Here is an 18,696-nt window from a genome sequence, read left to right as displayed (position 1 = left end):
CAACCTAGAAAGTTTACAGAGGAAGGGAGAAGGGCCAGGGCTACTCTCAGACAATAGCAGGTATCAAGACTTAAGACCAAGGTCTGAGAAGGAGGTTGACTCAATGTGGGCCTCATGGCATGCAGTACCTCAATGAGACCCTGTGGTTCCAGCTAGTGTTGATCCCAGCAGGGTCTAGGCCCCCTTTCACCCCCCACCATGAGCTGAGGAAGCTTTGACGGATTGATCCACATTGACCAAAGTCACAAAGTACATGTTAAAGGCAAAGAGATACTTTGCCTTTAAATACTTTAAATATACCAGTATATTTAACCAAAGAGAGTGCATACCTTTAAAGCACAGGTCATTCAGGTCAACAGGAAGCCCACAGACTGAACTGAGTTCTTATACATTGCCCAGAGTACTTAATGTTGGTTTTTAATTTTTCAAAATGTAGATAAAACACAAAGTCTTCACTTTACCCAGTTCCCCACCACTCCCTGTTATATGAAGTCCAATTAATTAGCTTCATTCACTTATATCACCTGCCAGGCTCCTGAAGGCATTTGAGCCTGTGACCCCTTGTTGTGGTTGGGTTCCCTGGGAAGCAGACTCAGAGTTTGGTGTGTGGAATGTTTATTAGGAAATGTCCAAGGAGACATCTGTGGGAGAGAAGGGAAGGAAACGGGCTTAGGCTGAAGGAGAAAAGAGCAGCAATGCAGGTGCCACATAGCCTTGGCTGACTCTACAGAGAGCTCCGGCACTAATACGACCCATCAGAGTTGTCCTGCACAAGCCAAAGGCAGGCTTTCACAACCCTGCTTCAGTCAGTCCCTGGCTATGGGCCATCCCACCAAGGGCCAGACCTTGGGTGAGGTGACTCTCTCCAGCAGAGGCAGTCCCCAAAGGCGGGGGACAGATAAAGAAAGTTCTTGGCTGACAGCACTCCCAGCAGCTGAAGCAACATCTGCCCTTGAAGGGGGATCTGGCCAACACAGTTCTGTGTCCATCCCAGGTGTCTTTCTCCCAAGCATAGTGCAGGTTAAACACTTACAAATTCTGGGACTTCCCTGGTGGTCCAGTGGTTAAGAATCCACCTGCCAATGCAGGGGACACAGGTTTGATCCCTGGTCCAGGAAGATCCCACATGCCATGGAGCAACTAACCACCTGTACCACAACTACTGAGCCTGAGCTCTAGAGCCCATGCACTGCAACTACTGAAGCCTGTGTGCCTAGAGCCCATGCACTACAACAAGAGAAGTCACCACAATGAGAAGCCTGAGCACTAGAGAGTAGACTCTGCTCACCACAAATAGAGAAAGTCTGCACACAACAATGAAGACCCCGCACAGCCAAATAAATCTTTTTAAAAAACACACAAATTCTTATTTTATGTTACCTCAGACAGATTACAGTTCATTTGATGAGGTATATAGCTTTCTTAAATTGTAGTCATCATTTCAGGATACATGCCAGTAGCCTTAATTGGCCTTTGGTGTTTCACAAGCCTCATTCATGCCCATTATCAAACTTTCTCTGAGGGCATGTCATAGATACAAATGGATAAGTCAATCCATCATAGATACCAGGAATAAAATGGTATCAGCATCTATCAAGCACCTGAGATGGCTCAGACATTGTGTGCTCCCCCAGCCACTTCTGTTATTCATCCGGTCAGCAAAAATGTAACAGGCTCCTTCTACCTACCTGGCTGAGTGCCGAAGAATTGATGCTTTTGAACTGTGGTGCTGGAGAAGACTCTTGAGAGTCCCTTGGACTGCAAAGAGATCAAACCAGTCAATCTTAAAGGAAATCAACTCTGAATATTCACTGGAAGGACTGATGCTGAAGCTCCAATACTTTGGCCACCTTATGTGAAGAGCCCACTCATTAGAAAAGACCCTGATGCTAGGAAAGATTGAAGGCAGGAGGATAAGGGGATGACAGAGGATGAGATGGTTAGATGGCATCACCAATTCAATGGACATGAGTCTGAGCAAACTCTGGGAGATAGTGAAGGACAGGGAGGCCTGGCATGTTGCAGTCCATGGGGTCGCAAAGATTTGGATACAACTGAGCAACTGAACAACAACAGCAATCTGCCTGGCAGGGTGTTAGGTGCTGAGGGTAGAGTAATGACCAACACAGATACTGTCCCCATTCCTCATGGAGCTTACAGTCCAGTGGGTCCACTGCTGAGACTAGTTCACTCTACAGCCCTGTTGATGAAGCAGAGCCATTGAAACAGTGACGGTGATACTAAGTCAGTCATACAGAGAAAGACAACTATCACATGATATCATTTATATGTGGAATCTAAAAAAATGATACCAAACAGAAATAGACTCATAGACATAGAAAACAAACTTATAGTTACCAAAAGGGAAAGGGGATGTATAAATTAAGAGTCTGGGATTAACAGATACACAGTACTATATATAAAATAGATACTCAACAAGGACCTAACTGTATAGCACAGAGAACTATATTCAATGTCTTGTAATGACCCATAACGGAAAAGAATGTATATGTATATACATATATATATGTAATACATACATATATATATATATAACTAAATCACTTTTCTGTACACCTGAAACTAACACTACATTGTATATCAACCATATGTCAATAAAATTTTTATTTTTTTAAATTTATTTTTATTAGTTGGAGGCTAATTACTTTACAATATTGTAGTGGTTTTTGCCATACATTGACATGAATCAGCCATGGATTTACATGTGTTCCCCATCCTGATCCCCCCTCCCACCTCCCTCCGCATCCCATCCCTCTGGGTCTTCCCAGTGCACCAGCCCTGAGCACTTGTCTCATGCATCCAACCTGGGCTGGCGATCTGTTTCACACTTGATAATATACATGTTTCAATGCTTTTCTCTCAGAAATTTTTTAAAAAAGAAAGAAAAGGTGAGAGTGAATAATACCCTGAACACAGGAGGAAGGGTTGGCTGGCTTTTTATAAGGAGTGAAGAGAGTTCTTCCATAGTAAGAGGACAGAAAGCAGAGTATTTGGGCATAAACACAGGTTTTATGGACTGGTGTGAATATAAGAGCCTGAGGAAGTTCATTTCTGGCTACTTCAAATTTCTCAGTAAAATAGGAAGCAAAGCCATCATCTGAGATGGTGTGGCCTTTTGGGTGGAGAGGTCACTCTCTCTGGAAATAACAAGGCAATGTGGAGGTCATACAGTAACCTGGGATTTCTTTCTCCTAACTCCTGGATGGAACATAGACCGCCATATGTCTCCATCCTAAACATAACTCTTCCTGAACCTCACATCACTTTTCAGCTACCATCCTGTGTCTCATCTCCTTTCATTTAAATTAACATCATGATAAAAATGAACTTATTTACAAAACAGAAACAGACTCAAAGACATATAAACTTACTTATGGTTACCAAAAGGGAGAGCAGGGGAGAGGATAAATTAGGAGTTTGGGATTAGCAGAAACACACTTCTATACATAAAATAGATAAACAACTAGGTCCTACTGCATAGTACAGGGAATTACACTCATTATCTTGTAATAACCTATAATGGAAAAAATGTGAAAAAGAATGTATATATATATATATATATTTATACACACACACATATCTGAATCACTGTGCTGTACACCTGAAACTAGTACAATATTGTAAATCAACTATACTTCAACTTAAAAAAATCAGGATAGGATAATCTTTAATATTAACTACATTTATGACTAATTTATTTCTTTCAAGAGTTGATAATGAATTAATTTTTGATCCTTCATGAGTCAAAAGTCTCAACTCTGCACTGCTGTGTGAAATAATATTTTGTGAACATTTGCAATTAATGAGAAGTCATTTTACTTATATATTTTAAAATTATAACACCTCAAATTCTCCAAAGGATAGTTATCTATTCTTTGGTTTTGCTTAATATCAAACCAACAAATATGAAACCAACAGATTTTGAACAAGAAAAAAAAATTAACATCATGAAAGAATTGTCACCACTGCCCAGCTCTGTTCTTCATGTGTCACCCTCTCACAACTCTCTCTGATCTGAGTTCTACCCTCCTCTTTCCGCCATGTCCACATGCTATCCTGAGGACACTGAAGAACTCCATGTCAAAAACTTCCAGTCATGCTTTCAGTTCTGTCTTATACCTTTGAAGCACTTGGTACCATTGAGCACCACCTTCTTCTCAATAAGCTTCTTCTTAAAAAAGGAGCTTCTTCATTTGGCCTCCCTGACATTGCACTCTCCTGGTTTCCCCATTCACTTACCTGAGCACTCCTTTGCAATTTCCCTTGCTTCTCTCTCCACTTTATTTTATTTTTTTTTTAATTTTTATTTTGTGTTGGAGTACACGTCTAGTCAAGGCTATGGTTTTTCCAGTGGTCATGTATGGATGTGAGAGTTGGACTGTGAAGAAAGCTGAGTGCCGAAAAATTGATGCTTTTGAACTTTGGTGTTGGAGAAGACTCTTGAGAGTTCCTTGGACTGTGAAGAGATCCAACCAGTCCATCCTAAAGGAGATCAGTCCTGGGTGTTCATTGGAAGGACTGATGCTAAAGCTGAAACTCCAATACTTCGGCCACCTCATATGAAGAGTTGACTTATTGGAAAAGACCCTGATGCTGGGAATGATTGGGGGCAGGAGGAGAAGGGGATGACAGAGGATGAGATGGCTGGATGGCATCACTGACTCGATGGACATGAGTTTGAGTAAACTCCGAGAGTTGGTGATGGACAGGGAGGCCTGGCGTGCTGCGATTCATGGGGTCGCAAAGAGTTGGACACGACTGAGCGACTGAACTGAACTGAACTGATAGTGGATTACCAATGTTGCAATAGTTTCAGGTGAACAACAAAGGGACTCAGCCATACATATACATGTATCCATTCTCCCCCAAACTCCCCTCCCATCCAGGTTGCCACACAACATTGAGCAGAGTTCCATGTGCTATATAGTAGGTCTTTGTTGGCTACCCATTTTAAATATAGCAGTGTGTACATGTCTATCCCAAACTCCCTAACTATCCCTTCCCCCACCCTTTCCCTGGTAACCATAAGTTCATTCTCTAGGTCTCTGAGTCTCTTTCTGATTTGTAAATAAGTTCATTTGTATCATTTATTTTTAGATTCCACATATAAGGGATGTCATACAATATTTCTCCTTCTCTGTCTGACTTAGTTCACTCAGCATGAAAATTTTTTGGTCCATCCATGGTGCTACAAATGGCATTATTTCATTCTTTGTAATAGCTGAGTAATATTCCATTGTATACATATACCACATCTTCTTTATCCATCCCTTTGTTGATGGATATTTAGGTTGCTTCCATGTCTTGGCAATTGTAAACAGCACTACAATGAACACTGGACTGTGTGTTTCCTTTCAGACCAAGTTTTCCTCTGGATTTATGGAGGAGTGGGATTGCAGGATCAAATGGTAGTTATATTTTTAGCTTTTTAAGGAACCTCCATGCTGTTCTCAATAGCCTCCATTCTTGAGTTGGAGTCCTCAGGCCTGTATTTCAGCCCTTCTCCTCCTTCTCCTTTACAAATTTTCCTTGGGCTGTCTCAGTCACACCTATTGCCCTTCTTCTTGTGGTTCATTCCTCAGTGAATCATGTCATCATCCACTCATTTGCATGAACCAGGGGCCTGGACACCTTCATAGATGTCTCTTCTTACATTCAATAAGCTTTGCAGATTCTACCACATAAATATCTCTCGTATTTCTTCATTCTTTATTTTTATTTGTTGCTGTAAGGGTTCAATAAATACTTAGAAGCCTACCATTCTGTTATTTATTTCACATGGTAAAAAGTGAGCCTCACACCATACTAAGAAATTGGTTCCAAGTAGACAAAAACCTAAATATGAACAGCAAGAATATAAAGCTTTTGGAAGATAATGAAGGAAAATACATTCATGCCTCAAAGTCAAGAAAGATTCCTTAAATAAGATACAAAACCACTAACCATGAAGGAAAATTGATAAAATTCAACTATTTTAAAACTAGGAAACCATTTAAAGAGTGAAAATGAAAGCCACAGTAAAAGAAAAGATATTTGCAACACATACAACCAACAAAAGACTGGCACTCAGAATACACAAAGAACTCCTACAAATTAGTAATAAAAAGAAAACTCAATAGGAAAAATGGGTAAAGGACTTGTATAGACTCATTATAAAAGAACTCCAAATATCCAATAATCATTGAAATGTGCTTAACCTCATCTAAGAGACAAATGAAGATTAAGGGATGATAGATTACCAAGGAGCAGTGGAACTTTTGGAGGTGATGGATATGTTCATTATATTGATTGTTCTGGTTTCACAGATGTTTACTCGTCAAACTGTCACCTTAAATACATATAGTTTGGTGTACATCAGTTATACCTCAATAAAGCTGTAAAACATACATATACACAATAACATACCATTTCACACCTACCAGACTACAAAATATATTTTATTTTATTGAAGTGTAGTTGATTTACAATGTTGTGTTAATTTCTGCTGTACAGAAAACTAAGTTAAGTTGTTTATTTTTAAGTTGACTTTTTCACTCTCCTTCACCCTCATCAAGAGGTTCTTTAGTTCCTCTTCACTTTCTGTCATTACAATTGTATCATCCACATATCTGAGGTTGTTAATATTTCTCCCGGCAATCTTGATTCCAGCTTGTAACTCATCCAGCCCACCATTTTTCATGATGTGCTCTGCATATAAGTTAAATAAACAGGGTGACAATAAACAGCCTTGTTGCACTCCTTTCTCAATCCTGAACCAGTCAGTTGTTCCATACAAGGTTCTAACTGCTGCTTCTTGACCAGCATACAGGTTTCTCAGGAGACAGGTAAGATGGTCTGATATTCCCATCTCTGAGTTTTCCACAGCTTGTTATGATCCACACAGTCAAAGTCTTTAGCGTAGTCAATGAAACAAAGGTAGATGTTTTTTCTGGAATTCCCTTGCTTTCTCTATGGTCCAGCAAATGTTGGCAATTTGATCTCTGATTCCTCTGCCTTTTTTAAACCCAGCTTGGACATCTGGACGTTCTCGGTTCATGTAATACTGAAGCCTAGCATGCAGGATTTTGAACATAACCTTACTAGCATGGGAGATGAGTGCAACTGTTCAGTGGTTTGAACATTCTTTAGTACTGCCCTTCTTGGGAACTGGGATGAGGATTGACCTTTTCCAGTACTGTGGCCACTGCTAGATTTTCCAAATTTGCTGATATATTGAGTGCAGCACTTTGATAGCATCATCTTTTAAGATTTTAAATAGCTCTCCTGAAATTCCATCACCTTCACTAGCTTTATTGAGAGCAGTGCTTCCTAAGGCCCACTTGATTCCACATTCTGGAATGTCTGGCTCTGGTTGAGTGACCACACCATCATGTTTATCCAGGTCATTAAGATCTTTTTTTGTACAGTTCTTCTGTGTATTCTTTCCATCTCTCCTTGATCTCCATCTCGAGTTCCAGAGGATAGCAAGGAGAGATAAAAAAAGACCTTCTTCAATGAACAATGCAAAGAAATAGAGGAAAACAACAGAAGGAGAAAGACTAGAGATCTCTTCAAGAAAACTGGAAATCTCAAAGGAACATTTCATCCAAAGACAGGCACAATAACGGACAGAAATGGTAATGACCTAATAGAAGCAGAAAAGATCAAGAAGAGATTCTATGTATAATAGTTTTCTAAATCTTATGGCAAAACATTTTCAAGTCTGACAATAAAAAGGGTTAAGGAAGAGGTATAGGAATAGAAACTATTATACACCCCTAGTGGGGATTGGAATTGGTTCAACCACTTTGGAAAATAGTTTGTAATTATCTATTTAAGTTGAAGGTACACATCCCCCAGGACCCAGCAATTCCACTCCTAGCTATATATCTTAGAGAAATGTGTGCCTATCTTTCCCAAAATATATACAGAAAATACATAGCAGCATTGCATATAACTGTCCAAACTGGAACCACCAAATGCAGAATGAATAAACTGTGGAATAATATATAGCAATGACAGTTAAACTGTAGCCACATGCAAGAACATGTATGGAACATACAGATATAAAGTTGATCAAAAGAAGCAAGGCACAGGGGACTTTCCTGGTGGTCCAGTGATTAGGAATTTGTGCTTCCAGTACAGGAGTTCAGTTCAGTCCAGTACAGAGGGCACAGATTCAATACCTGGTCAGGGAACTAAGATCCCACATGCCATGCACCCTAAAAACAAACAAACACAACAGAGTAAGGCACAAAGGAACACATATAGTATGATTCCATTTAGATAAAGTACAAAAATAAACAAAACTAAACTCTTGCTTAGGGATACATAGATAGATGATTTAAAAAAAGACTTGTAAAACAAGCAAGGAAACTGTTATAAAGTTAAGAGAATGGCTCCTTAGAAAGGGTAAATTGTAATTAACTGTGGAAAATTCTGAAAGAGATGGGAATACCAGACCACCTGATCTGCCTCTTGAGAAACCTGTATGCAGGTCAGGAAGCAACAGTTAGAACTGGACATGGAACAACAGACTGGTTGCAAATAGGAAAAGGAGTACATCAAAGCTGTATATTGTCACCCTGTTTATTTAACTTATATGCAGAGTACATCATGAGAAATGCTGGGCTGGAGGAAGCACAAGCTGGAATCAAGATTGCCTGGAGAAATGTCAATAACCTCAGATATGCAGATGACACCACCCTCATGGCAGAAAGTGAAGAAGAACTAAACAGCCTCTTGATGAAAGTGAAAGAGGAGAGTGGAAAAGTTGGCTTAAAGCTCAACATTCAGAGAACTAAGATCATGGCATCTGGTCCCATCACTTCATGGCAGATAGATGGGGAAACAATGGAAACAGTGGCTGATGTTATTTTTCTGGGCTCCAAAATCACTGCAGATGGTGATTGCAGCCCTGAAATTAAAAGATGCTTACTCCTTGGAAGGAAAGTTATGACCAACCTAGACAGCATATTAAAAAGCAGAGACATTACTTTGTCAACAAAGGTCCGTCTAGTCAAGGCTATGGTTTTTCCAGTAGTCATGTATGGATGTGAGAGTTGGACTATGAAGAAAGCTGAGCACCGAAGAATTGATGCTTTTGAACTGTGGTGTTGGAGGAGACTCTTGAGAGTCCCTTGGACTGCAAGGAGATCCAACTAGTCCATCCTAAAGGAGATCAGTCCTGGTTGTTCATTGGAATGACTGATGTTGAAGCTGAAACTCCAAAACTTTGGCCACCTGATGCGAAGAGCTGACTCATTTGAAAAGATCCTGATGCTGGGAAAGATTGAGGGCAGGAGAAGAAGGGGACGACAGAGGCTGAGATGGTTGGATGGCATCACCTTCTCAATGGACGAGGGTTTGGGTGGACTCTGGGAGTTGGTGATGGACAGGGAGGCCTGGCATGCTGCGATTCATGGGGTCACAAAGAGTCGGACATGATTGAGCGACTGAACTGAACTGAACTGAAACTGTAATTCGTGAGGACACAGGAGAGGCTTCTAGGGTGCTGGCAAATTTCTAGCTTTGGATACTGAGTAGTGGTCACACTGGTGTTCGCTTATAGCTATTATTACAAGCATACAAATAAACTATACATTTGTTTTAAACACTTCTCTGTATGCATGTCTGTGTGTTATATTTTACAATAAGAATATTTTTAAAGACTCAGGATACAATTCTGAGTTGCACCAAATTTAAGACAAAAGCTGCAGGAAAAGGAGTATAGGAAAGAGATAGGGCAGGCAGCAAACCAGAAGAGAAGAAGCTGCCAAATTTCCAAAGGGAGTGGACCACAGCACCAACTCCTATTCACCCCTGCTCCACAGGAGGCATTGCAAGCAGGTCTGAGAGCTACCATTCTGGGTCTTTGCACCCATGACAAGAATGTGCTTACGTGAGAGGAAAATAAGTGAAGGCACAAACAGATGGGAATAGTACTAAAAGGCAAAGTAAAAGTGAAAGTTGCTCAGTGTATCCGACTCTTTTCGGGCCCATGGACTATACAGTCAATGGAATTCTCCAGGCCGGAATACTGGAGTGGGTAGCCTATCTCTTCTCCAGGGGACCTTCCCAAGCCAGGAATCGAACCAGGGTCTCCTGCATTGCAGGCAGATTCTTTACCAGCTGAGCTATGAGGGAGGCCCATTAGAAGGCAAACATATGGGTAAATGCATACTCTTTTTTTTAATGAGATAAGACATACAAAATTTAAAAAACTGACTGGCCATTTTTTGCCTATCATAGTAGCAAAAATTGAGGGGAGGCAGAAGAAATCACAATATGTCAGGCTGGAAAGAGTACCAAATTGAAGCCTGGAGTTACTGGCTGCTGATGCTATGAATAAACACGATCCCTTTAAAATAAAATCTGGCAATATGCATCAGGAAATTGTAAATGCTCATGCCATCTTAGTAATCTTACTTCTGGGAATCTATGCTAGGAAAATCATGCAAAGGAAGGAAAGGTTATATGAACAAATCTGAAAGTGACTCAAGTATCCCTTAACAGGGAAACCATTGAATAAACTTTGTTAAGCACCACTAAGTAAAAATCATAATTATGATAATGGGAAGGAAGGAAACTAACATTTATTTAGTGATACATCTTAACATGTATTATACTAAGTGCATTACTTTATCTAGTTTAATGCAGCTACCTCCAAAGTCTTTTATTGTTACTGTCATTAAAATATGCAGAAAATGAATCTCAGAGAAGCAAATTAACTTGCCAAAGATCACACAGCTAGTGAGGCACAGAACCAAGATTTGAGTACATATCTATCTGAATTGAAAATTCTGTTATTTTCACCCCATTACACTGTAACGTGAACAAAAAAAATACTTCTAGCATTTCTTGAAGTTTTTTTCCCAAAAGACATAAGACATTACTAATAGGCCTTTTTTAGTATGCTATTTATTTTTTAAACATTCTTATTTATTTATTTTTAATTGAAGGATAACTGCTTTACAATATTCTGTTGGTTTCTGCCATACATGTACATGAATAACCCATAGGTATACATATGTCCCTTCCGTCTTGAACCTCCCTCCCACCTCTCAGCCTGTCCTACCCCTCTATGTTGTCACAGAACCCTGATCTGAGATCCCTGTGTCATAGAGCAAATTCCCACTGGCCATCTATTTTACATATAGTTGTTGTTCAGTCGCTCAGTTGTGTCCGACTCTGATCCCATGAACTGCAGCTTACCAGGCTTCGCTGTCCTTCACCATCTCCCGAAGTTTGCTCAAATTCATGTCCATTGAGTCGTTGATGCCATCCAACCATCTCGTCCTCTGTCGTCCCTTTCTCCTCCTGCCTTCAGTCTTTCCCAGCATCAGGGTCTTTTCCAATGATTGGCTCTTCGCATCAGGTGGCCAAGGTATTGGAGCTTCAGCTTCAGCATCAGCCCTTCCAATGAATATTCAGGATTGATTTCCTTTAGGATTGACTGATTTGATCTCCTTGCAGTCCAAGGGACTCTTAAGAGTCTTCTCCAACACCATAGCTCAAAGGCATCAATTCTCTGGTGCTCAGCCTTTTTTATGGTCCAACTCTCACATCCATATATGACTACTGGAAAAACCATAGCTTTGACTATACGGACTTTTGTCAGCAAAGTGATGTCTCTGCTTTTTAATACACTGTCTAGGTTTGTCATAGCTTTTCTTCCAAGGGGCAAGCATCTTTTAATTTCACAGCTGCAGTCACCATCTGCAGTGATTTTGGAGCCCAGGAAAATAAAGTTTCTCGCTGTTTCCACTGTTTCCCCATCTATTTGCCGTGAAGTGATGGGACCGAATGATATGATCTTAGTTTTTTGAATGTTGAGTTTTAAACCAGCTTTTTCATTCTCCTCTTTCACCCTCATCAAGAGGCTCTTTAGTTCCTCTTCACTTTCTGCCATAAGGGTGGTGTCATCTGCATATCTGAGGTCATTGATATTTCTCCTGGCAATCTTGATTCTGGCTTGTGCTTCATCCAACCTGGCATTCCGCATGATGTACTCTGCATATGGGCTTCCCTTGTGGCTCAGCTGGTAAAAAATCTGCCTGCAATGCGGGAGACTTGGGTTCGATCCCTGGGTTGGGAAGATCCCATGGAGAAGAGAAAGGTTACCCACTCCAGTATTCTCACCTGGAGAATTCCATGGACTGTATAGTCCACGGGGTCACAAAGAGTCAGACACAACTGAGTGACTTTCACTTTCACTCTGCATATAAGCTAAATAAGCAGGGTGACAATATATAGCCTTGATGTATTCCTTTCCCAGTTTAGAACCAGTCTGTTGTTCCATGTCCAGTTCTACCTGTTACTTCTTGACCTGCATACAGATTTCTCAGGAGGCAGATAAGGTGGTCTGCTATTCCCATCTCTTTAAGAATTTTACATATGATAGTGTACATGTTTCCATGCTACTCTCTCCTTTCATCCCACCCTCTTCTTCCCCTACCCCCATACCCATAAGTCTGTTCTCTATGTCTGTGTCTCCCCTGCTTCCCTGAAAATAGGTTCATCATTACCATCTTTCTAGATTCCAAGTATATGTGTTAGTATATGATATTTGTTTTTCTCTTTCTGACTTACTTCACTCTGTATAATAGGCTCTAGGTTCATCCACCTTATTAGAACTGACTCAAATGCATTCCTTTTTATAGCTGAGTAATATTCCATTGTGTATATGTACCACAACTTCCTTATCCATTCATCTGCCAATGGACATCTAGGTTGCGTCCATGTCCTAGCTATTGTAAATTGTGCTTCAATGAACATTGGGGTACATGTGTCTTTTACACTTCTGGTTTCCTCAGGGTATATGCCCAGTAGTGGGATTGTTGAGTGATATGGTCATTTTATTCCTAGTTTTTTAAGGAATATCCACACTGTCCTCTACAGTAGCTGTGTAAATTTACATTCTGACCAACAGTGCAAGAGGGTTCCCTTTGCTCCACACCCCTTCCAGCATTTATTGTTTGCAATTTTTTGATGATGGCTGTTCTGACTGGTGTATGATATTCTGACTGGTGCAATGATATCTCACTGCAGTTTTGATTGGCATTTCTCAAATAATGAGCGATGTTGAGCATCTTTTCATGTGTTTCTTAGCCATCTGTATGTCTTCTTTGGAGAAATGTCTATCTAGGCCTTCTGCCCACTTTTTGATTGGGTTTTTTGTTTTTCTGGTATTGAGTTGCATGAGCTACTTGCATATTTTGGAAATTAATCCTTTGTCAGTTGTTTCATTTGCTATTATTTTCTCCCATTCTGAGGGTTGTCTTTTCACCTTGTTTATAATTTCCTTTGCTATGCAAAAGCATTTATGTTTAATTAGGTCCCACTTGTTTATTTTTGTTTTTATTTCCATTACTCTAGGAGGTAGGTCATAGAGGATCTTACTGTGATTTATATCATAGACTGTTCTGCCTGTGTTTTCCTCTAAGAGTTTTATAGTTTCTGGTCTTATATTTAAATCTTTAATCCATTTTTGAGTTTATTTTTGTGTATGGTGTTAAGAAGTGTTCTAATTTCATTCTTTTACACATATCTGTCCAGTTTTCCCAGCACCACTTACTGAAGAGAGTGACTTTTCTCCTTGTATATTCTTGCCTCCTTTGTCAAAGATAAGGTGTGCATAGGGGTGTGGGCTTATCTCTGGGCTTGCTATCTTGTTCCATTGCTCTATATTTCTGTTTTGTGCCAGTACCATACTGTCTTAATGACTGTAGCTTTGTAGTATAGTCTAGAGTCAGGAAGGTTGATTCCTCCAGCTCCATTCTTCTTTCTTTGGCTATTAAGAGTCTTTTGTGTTTCCATGTGAATTGTGAAATTATTTGTTCTTGTTCTGCGAAAAATGCCATTGGCAATTTGATAGGGATTGCATTGAATCTGTGAATTGCATTTGGTAGTATAGTCATTTTCACAATATTAATTCTTCCAATCCAGGAACATGGAATATTCCTCCATCTGTTTATAGTATCATTGATTTCTTTCATCAATGTCTTATAGTTTTCTATATATAGCTCTTTTATCTCCTTAGGTAGGTTTATTCCTAGGTATTTTATTATTTTTGTTGCAATAGTAAATGGGGTTAATTCTTTAATTTCTCTTTCTGATTTTTCATTATTAGTGTATAGAAATGCAAGTGATTTCTGTGTGTTGATTTTGTATCCTATAGTTTACTAAATTCACTGATTAGCTCTAGTAATGTTTTGATAGTATCTTTAGGGTTTTCTATGTATAATACCATGTCATCTGCAAACAATGAGAGTTTTACTTCTTCTTTTTCAATCTGGATTTCTTTTATTTCTTTTTCTTCTCTGATTGCCATAGCTAGAACTTCCAAAACTATGCTGAGTGATAATGGAGAGAGTGGGCATAATAGGTCTTTTTTAATACCAGATTTTAAAGGTTTCTTTAGTAGCAATCTCGGACTTCTCAGGGCTTTTATTACACATTTATTCATTCAGCAAGTATCTTTTGGATATGTCAGACACCCAGATGTTTGGAATATAGCAGTGAACAGAGACACAAGATCCCTGACCCCATGAAGCTTATATTCCAATCAGAAGAGGCAAAATATAAGTAAGTATGCCAAATTACTTGGGATTTCAGCAAGTGCTGTGCAGGGAATTAACAGGGTGACATGGGAGATGGGAATAGAGAGAGAAGAGCTACTCTAGATGGGTTGGTAACAGAAGGTGCCTTTTGGAGTGACCTCAAGGAGCCTGAAAGGAGAATCTTCCAGGCAAGAGAACAGCAAATGCAAAGACCTGGATGAGGGAGAGAATTTGTTGTTTTCAAAGAATAGAAAGAAGCCTGGCATGATTGGGAGAGAGTGAGTGAAGCAGAGTGACCAAGCTAAGGAGTTGGGATCCTAAGAACAAAGGAAAACCCTTGGAGGTTTTAGGAGAGTCACTGACATTATTTGATTTGTTTTCAAAACTGTTCTGGCTGCTCTGTGGGGAACAGAGTGGGGTGAAGCAAGAATGAACACAGAGGACCAGTGAGGAGATTACTGCCTCAAGCCGGGCAGAGAGGACAGCAGCTTGGGGAAGGGTAGCAACCAAGGACATGGGGGAGAAATGGAAGCATTTGGGCTATATTTTGAATATTGGGACAACTAGACTTTCTGATGACTTGGAAGTGGATGACAAGTGAAAAGGAGAAATCAAGAATGACTCCTAGTTTGGCATTAACATGTACACACTATGATGTATTGGAGAAGGGAATGGCGGTATTCTTGCCTGGAAAATCCCATGGATAGAGGAGGCTGATAGGGTTGGATGGGATTGCAAGGAGTTGCGCACGACTAAGCACACACACTACTATATATAAAACAGATAAACAACAAAGTCCTACTGTAACACAGGGAGCAACATTCAATGTCTTGTAATAGCTTATACTGGAAAAGAATCTGAAAAACTATATATATATATGTGTGTGTGTGTGTGTGTGTGTGTGTGTATAAACTGAATCACTTTGCAGTATACCTGAAGCTAACACAACATTGTAAATGACCTATACTTCAATTTTTAAAAAAATCATTATTAAAAAAACTCATAGGTTTGAGGCTTCAGCAGCTGCATGGATGGTGGTACTGTTTATTAGGATGGTGAAGATTTGACAAAGAGTGGAGTTGAGAGGGACCAAGATTATGCTTTATATATATTGAATCTGAATTGCCTATTAGACATTCAAGGGGTGATACCAGTGGACAGCTGGATATACAGATAAGCAGTTCAGGGCAGTGGTCGGGGCTTGAAGAAATCTGGGAGTTCTCTTAGGACACTGATGGTTTAATACCTTAAGATTGGATGAGTTCACCTACGAAGCAAAAGAAAATAGAGAAGAGGACCCAGGATGAGCCCTGGGGCTGTCCTGTGTCTAGATATCCAGCAAAAAAGGAACAATCAAGAAAGGAAGCTGAGTTGTGAACTGTCAAGAGAAGAACTCTAGATTGCAGTGTTCCCAAGTCTTCTTTTTCTAATTTTAAATTTATTTATTTTTAATTGAAGGATAATTGCTGTACAGAATTGTGTTGGTGCTGTCAAACATCAACCTGAGTCAGCCATAGGTAAACATATGTCCCATCCCTCTTGAATCTCCCTCCCACTTCCCTCCCCATCCCACCCCAGGTTATTGATCATGGAAACTTTTTCTCATGGGGCGGCTTGTGCTCAGCAAAACACAGGGGAGAAATCCTGGCTTATGCTACAGTAAATGGAAAGGCAGGCTACAAAATTATGATTGAAACCATGTACAACCATGTATAGAACATGCCTGGCACATATGTTCATAAACATTTGTTGAATGAATTAAGAATGAAAAGTAATATACATATGGCATCACAACCACTACAAGGGAATAAACAAAAATGACTGTAGTTGTTACTAGTGAGATATGATTAGAAATAGTTTCTCCAAATTTTCTGCAATGTTTTGTTGCCTTTTTTTTCTAACAGTGTTTTGCCAATTCCATGTATCCATCTGTTTCTGATGCGTTCAGGGCCACTGTTCCCAAACACTGCAGGAATCCATTCTGCCTGTTCTCTCCTGCTTGCTTCAGAATCCTTAACACCATTCTTGGCCCATTTAATTTTAATTCCATTTAGTGCCATCAGTAAATATTTACTGAATCATCTTCAGCCTAGAGAGATGATTAATACATGGGGTCCCTCCCCTCACATTGCTCACAGCCTAAAGGGAGATAGACACGTAAACCTTGTGCAAAATCCACTTGCCTTGTAGTCCCTCTTTCTCAGCCTGTCTGTGAGCTTTGACCCCTGTTTATTTACACTTTCCTGTTTTCAGTCAATTCCTTCCAGCTTCCAGCTGTGGCCCTAGCCCTAACCCCTCCAAATATCCCATTCACATATCTGATGAGAGTAAATAACCTCCACTGACAAATATCTGGAATAAAAGGTTACAGTGGAGTTTCTACCACAGTGGTGATTTCTGAGTTCCTGCATGAACTGTCTTTTATAGACAATTGTTCATTGCTGTTTAATGTATCTCTATATGTGTGACTTCCTTCTCTTTGCTTTTGGAGTAGCTTCTTAGGGTATTTATAGGTTTTGCTAGGAGAAGGCACCTTATACTGTAAAACACCCTACCATCTACCAGGATATCATCTCACAGAGCTTTGATTATGTTAATTAACACACTTTGCCCAAAAAAAAGAAAAAATACTGGCTCATGCAAACATAATAATTGTTTATCTTTGTTGAGCGTGTACTGTGTGTTAAGCATAGTTCCAAATGCTTTATTCAAATTAATTCTTGTAATCCTCCTAATGTCCTATGAGGAAAATACTAATATTACTCTGCTTTGTAGACAAGGCCAGAAAAAGTAACTTACCTGTGATGTTACAGCTGGTAGGTGACAAAACTAGGATTCATACCCAGATAGTCACTATACTCACTATAAACCTACTCCCATATACAGATACATCATACATCAATTTTTGTATTATTTTAATTCAATTCACATTGATTACTACCTTACTCATACTAAGCTCTTACAGCAGACCTAGCATATTTTCACATCATTAAGTTAGAAGGGGCAAAGCTTTGAGACACCAAAATGACCCATTAGGCCATGTGAATGTCATATCCTTTTGAGAGAAAAGCATTCTGTTGAGGTTACAAGAGTAACATGCCTAACTTTGCTAAAAAAATTACTATCTTGAAATGTTTTAGATGTAATCCTAGTCCCAAAGGAGCTAAGCCCCCAAAGGCCTGTAATGAATTTACTATGCTTATGAAATGTTTCAGCAGAACAAAGACTACCACATTGGAACCTTGCCATGGCACTGTTCCCCATAAAACCAATTTAGTATTAGGCCAGAGGTCTTGGATGAGATGCAAAGGGGGGTAATTTCTGAAGTAATTGGAGATGCTTCCTAGATGGTAACTTCCCTTCTGGAGGCAGTACTATGGCCTGAATACAGAGAAAGATTTCTAGAATGAACTTGTTAAATTATTAGCTAATTAAGTAATTAAGGCAGCTCTTTGAAGAACAAAAGGTTAGTAGAGAAATAGTTGCCCTTACACATGGTCAGTGGGAATGTTGGCTGGTCTTCTCTCCTTGGAGGGAAATTTGACAATTACAATTGCAGTGTTTGCACGGGACCTTTTGAAGGAAGTCACCATGGTCTTCATTTCCTCCATCATAGTTTGGCCTTAGGTCAAACAACAGGGAGGGAACACAGCCCCACCAATCAACAGAAAATTATGTTAAAAATTTACTGAGCATCAGTTCAGTTCAGTCCTGTCTGACTCTTTGCAACCCCATGGACTGCAGCACACCGGGCCTCCCAGTACATCACCAACTCCCGGAGTTTGTTCAAACTCATGTCCATTGAGCCTGTGCTGCCATCCAACCATCTCATCCTCTGTCGTCCCCTTCTCCTCCACCCTTAAATTTTTCCCAGCATCAGGGTCTTTCTAAGTGAGTCAGTTCTTTACATCAGGTGGCCAAAGTTCTGGAGTTTCAGCTTCAACATCAGTCCCTCCAATGAATATTCAGGACTGATTTCCTCTAGGATGGACTGGTTGGATCTCCTTTCAGTCCAAGTGACTCTCAAGAGTCTTCTCCAACACCACAGTTCAAAAGCATCATTTCTTCAGTGCTCAACTTTCTTTATAGTCCAACTCTCACATCCATACATGACTACTGGAAAAACCATAGCTTT

This window comes from Cervus canadensis, chromosome X, assembly GCF_019320065.1.
Source record: "Cervus canadensis isolate Bull #8, Minnesota chromosome X, ASM1932006v1, whole genome shotgun sequence".
Taxonomy (NCBI): domain Eukaryota; kingdom Metazoa; phylum Chordata; class Mammalia; order Artiodactyla; family Cervidae; genus Cervus; species Cervus canadensis.
The sequence above is the reverse complement of the archived record's forward strand: the minus strand, read 5'-3'. Positions refer to the sequence as shown.